Raw genomic sequence first — 5,310 nt, forward strand, 5'->3', positions numbered from 1 at the left:
GTGTCTGGTTTTGACATTTGCTGTTGTTTTCTTCAAATGTTCCTGGAAGGACAAAGTCCTGTCTGGAGTCATTCCCAAGTGCGTTGGCTTGGGATCATGCTTTAGTCTCTGGCCATCCAGGTAGATCTGCAATTCTTTTTTGGCACTGGCATTGTGGAGGCAGGCACGAGCTAGGGGCCAAGTTGTTTCAGGAATTCTGGTGCAATTGTCATATCCTGCTGTTTTGCCACAATCCAGGCCCCTTAATGCTTTCTCCAGTTCTGTGATCTTGAAGGGATCAGGACTGCCATGTTTTGTATGTTGCTGGTGATGTCTTTTCAGTTTATTATAGTAATGCATTTTATTTTCTTTTCCAACAGTGGCCTTGCTGTATGGAGCATATGACTGGCACATTGGCTCAAGGTGACTAATGTGCGATTTAATGTAGGTAATTTTTGGGCTGTTCCAAGATGGCAAATCAGGCTCCAGCACTTCCAGCAGGAATGAGTGAAATTGAGCTCTTCCACCTTTTCCTCTCATCTGGTGCAGCTCCGATACAGTAACTGGAGCAAAATCCTAATTGAAGGGATTCAAACGTGGAGTTCTGAGAAAGTTGAAAATGGATTTAGGAGGTGCCAACAAGTTCAGGGACTTTGGAGGGAAAGAGAGTCTGGAGATGGGGTGGTAGTTTGTGAGGACGGTGGGCTCAAGGGTTGCGTGTTTGAGGAGAGGGGTGATGATGGCAGATTTAAAGTAGATAGGGACAACATATGAAGAGAGAGCACCTCATATCACCGGGACCTGATCTGCAATTTTAGTTGAAGGCCCAACCAGTGGATTGGGAAGTGCCGGCTTTCCCATCAGGTAAAACCAACTGAGAGCAGGATCATGGGCCAGAAGGGGCCCAGAGACCTGTTTAAAAGTTTTATTTTAGATTTCCTGGTGGCCCAGGAGGGACAGGAATGTTCCTCTTCTCCCGCAACGTCACCTTGACCACCCGCTGCCCCCCCCACCGCACAATCTTTGTCTGGGTCCTTCTCATCACTCCCAATATTGCCACAGAGTTCTCTCCCATCGTGATTGTTGGTGATAGTTTTCTCCCTCCTCCCAATTTGTCCAGAACCTTCTTCAAAACCTCCTACCTCAACCGATTGTTTTGGGCCCTTCACATGGTTTTCCAGCTGTGGCCTCCAGCTGCCAGCTAGGTAGTCAGTCTGCATGGGTCTCGGGTGGGACTCTCTGGAGATTTATCCAGATTTGGCCCTGGTATTAGGATTGGCACATCCCCAACCTTGCCAGGTTTATTGACTGCTACTGGAAACAGTGCAACAGACCAAGGATCAGGGATGTCAGTGAGAGAGCAAGGTGGAAAATTAAAATGATGGGCCACTGGAAGTTCACAATCATACTGTCGGACTGAATGGAGATGTTCCGCAAAGCGGTCACCCAATCTTTGTTTGGTCTCCCCATTGTAGAGGAGACCACATAGTGAGCAGCAAATACAGTAGACCCAGGTTGAAAGCAGTACAAGTAAATCGATGCTTCACCTGTTAGAGTGTTTAAGTTCTTCAACGGTGAGGAGGAAGGAGGTAAAAGAGCAGGTGTTACATTTCCTGCATTTGCACAGAAAGGTGCTGTGGGAAGGGGACAGAGTGTCGGCAATGATTGAGGAGTGGACCAGGGTATCACGGAGGGAATGGTCTCTTCAGAATGCTGAAAATGAAAAATGTGTTTGCTGGTGGCATTATGCCAGAGGTGGTGGAAACGGCGGAAAATGATCTGTTGAATCCGGAGGCTGGAGGGTGGAAGGGGAGAAAAAGGGAAACGCTATCATGGTTCTGGGAGGGAGAGGAAAAGGTGAGAGCAGAAGTGCAGTGCTTCTGGAGAGCACCAGAGCACTGCTCTGGCACCTATACGCCCCACCTGATTTTTCTTTCCATTGATCTCTGTGGAATCCCTTCATTAATTATCTCACTAGATGTTAATCCTCACTGCCTCCAATATTGAAGCTACTTTTTTTCCAGGAGTAACACATAAATCGGGATTTTCTATTCGTCGGGCATTTTTGGCAGGGGCAGTTGTGGAGCCGACTGCTGCCCGCGATTAGCTCTGCCCTGCGATTTCAAAAGGGCAGGCCAATTAAGGCCTGCCATGTGTGGATCGCAAGGAAGATTGAAGCGCTTTTTAAATAAATAAATATATATATATTAAAAATTTAATGAAACACGTCCTCTCATGTGACTGTGTCACATGAGCTGGGACATGTTTTTATCTTTCAAAGAAAGTTTTCATTTAATTTGTAAAAGCTTTAGGAAACCTCATCCCTCTTGTAGATGCAGTTTCCTAAAAAACATAAAGGTCGCTTGGCCTTTTCGCCTGCCCACCAACTGTAAAGTTGGATGAGCAGCATATAATTCAGGTTAGTTACCTAGTTAATAGCCTTAATAGGCCTATCAATTATCGGTGGGCACACAGCTGACTCTGGCTGAAAGAAATATCACGCAACTTTCGCAATGACGTTGGGACACACGCCTGACATCATCACTCGTCATTTAACATCCCAGCGTTTCAGGTGCGAGCCCATACGCCGAATGGAAAATTCTGCCCATAGAGGGGGATTTGGCTCATTGATGGCAACAATCAAAACTGAGGGAAATCCTCTGACAACTAGGTGGGTCTACGCAACTTGTGTCGCAGAGGCAGCCAGTGCATGGACCATGTTGAATGAATTCTATTTGTGGTATTATGTGGAGCACAAGGGCAAGTCTGGCCACAAGTTCCTAGAGTTTGATTTCCAGCCAGACCATAAGAGATAACCAGAATGTCTGGGGCTTGCGATGTGGCTGTGATTCCAGAACCTGGGGAGGTTAAGAGGTGGCAGAGGGAAGGCCAGGCCCAAGGTCCTGAGCCTCATGCTGCTGCTGCTGAATATCCCTGAGTCAATGTGGAGCAGCAGCAACAGCAGTTCCCTGACTGAAAAAGAAAATACAGACCTTACAACTCCCTTCACACAGCTTTCTCATAAACAGGCATTTGAAGCTGAAGGAGCATCAATATCCCCAAACACCCTATTGCGTTTGCCTACTGAACATTAATTAATTTGAGTAATGATCTGATGATACAAAACACAGTGTAGTGTTTATATTCCCTGCTGGCAGCTTTACATGGAATTTACAGCACAGAAACAGGCCACTTGGCGCACCTCATCTATGTTGGTGTTTTTTTTCCACACAAGCCTCTTCCCACCCTTCTTGATCACACTATCAGGGTAACCTTCAGCTTCTTTTTTCCCCAACTGTTTATCAAGTTCCTTGAATTTATCTATACCAGAATCATACAGTATAGAAGTAGGCCATTCAGCACATCTTCTCTGTCTCTGTGTCAATTCTCTGCAACAACTCAACTAATCAGACTACTCCATCCCTGTAACCCTGTAAAATCTTTCTCTTCAGATAATTATTCAGTTCCCTTTTAAAAATCGCAATTGAATCTGTTGCCATCACCTGCCCAGGCAGTGCATTCTAGATCCAAAACACTTGTTATGTAAAAGAAGTTTTCTCTCCTGTCACCTCTGGATCTTTCATTAATCACCTGAGAATTCTCAACCTTCTGCCAATGGGAACAGTTTCTCTCCATTTACTCTAGCCAGATCCCATTTGATTTTGAACACGTTCAACAAATCTCCTCTCAACCTTCTCTTCTGCAAGGAGAACAGCTCCAGCTTCGCCAATCTATCCAAATAACTGAAGTCTCTCATCCTCTGAACCATTTTTTGTAAATCTTTTCTGCACCTTTTCTAAATCCTTCACTTCCTTCCTGTTAAGGCTGAACTGGTGTTTTATGAAGGTTCATAACTTATTTGCTTTTGTACTCTGTGGCCCTATGTATAAAACCCAGCAACTCACCAAGGCTCCTTCGACAGCACCTTTCAAACCCCATACCTCTACCACCAAAAATGACAGAAGTAGCAGGTGCATGAGAACACCACCAGCTGCAATTTCCCCTCCAAGTCACTCACCATTCTGACTTGGAACCATATCACCATTCCTTCACTGTCGCTGGGTCAAAATCTTGGAACTTCCTCCCTACACCACATGGATTGCAGTGGTTCAAGATGGGGACTCATGACAACCATCTCAAAGGAAATTAGGGATGGACAATAAAGGTATTATAGGTAAGTGTACTACAAAGACATTATTTTAAAAAGTTCAAATTTTAAGGAACATGTAGCCTATCCATGAACAGCATGTTTGATTAAAATTGTGATATGTGAAAGATTCTGGAGCTGATGTGGATTAAACATTTAATTTATGAATCGGTCAGCGAGAACAATCCAGTGTCCCTTAAGGTAGTTATGCCTATGGAAACATAAGAACAGGAAAATTCCATTTAGCTACTCGAGCCTGTTCTGTCATTCAATGTGATCATGGCTGACCTGTGACCTAACACACCATACCCTCCTTTGCCCCACATGCCTTAATAACTTTGGTTGACAAAATCTATCACCTCAGATTTAAAATTAATAATTGGTTTAGCATCAATTGCCATTTGCATTGGAGTTCCAAACTTCCACCACCCTTTGTGTATAGAAATGTTTTCTGATTTCAATCCAGAAATATCTGTCTTTAATTTTTAAACAATGCCTCCTAATCCTAGACTCCACAAATAGCAGAAATAGTCTCTCTATATCAATCTTATCAATTCACCTTAATATCCTGAAATCATTTATCAAACCACTCCTTAGCCTTCTAAATTCAATGGATTACAGCCTTTGCATGTGTTATGTCTCAATGTAATTTAACCATTGGTGTCCATATCATTCTGCTAAAACTCTGCTGTGCTCCCTCAGAGGTCAATATATCTTCTTTTCATCTTTCTTGGGATGTGGGAATCACAGGCAAGGCCAGTATTTGTTGCCCATTCCTTATTGCCCTTGAGAAGGCGGTGGTGAGCCGCCTTCTTGAACTATGGCACTCGATCTGGTGTAGGTACACTATTAGACAGTGAATTCCAGGTTTTTGACCCAGCGGCAGTGAAGGAACGGTGATGGTGAGTTACTTGGAGGGGAGCTTGCAGGTGGTGGTGTTCCCATACATCAGCTGGTCTTGTCCTTCTAGGTGGTAGAGGCTGGGGATTTGGAAATGGCTGTCGAAGGAATCTTGGTGAGTTGCTGCAGTGCATCCTGTATATAGTACACACTGCTGCCACTGTGCGTCTGTTGTAGAGGGAGTGAATGTTTAAGTGGTTGACCGGGTGCCAATGTAACAGGTTGCTTTGTCCTGGTTGGTGTTGAGCTTCTTGAGTGTTGTTGGATCTGTGCTCATCCAGACA

Source organism: Carcharodon carcharias, chromosome 1 (genome assembly GCF_017639515.1).
Source record: "Carcharodon carcharias isolate sCarCar2 chromosome 1, sCarCar2.pri, whole genome shotgun sequence".
NCBI classification, from domain to species: Eukaryota; Metazoa; Chordata; class Chondrichthyes; order Lamniformes; family Lamnidae; genus Carcharodon; species Carcharodon carcharias.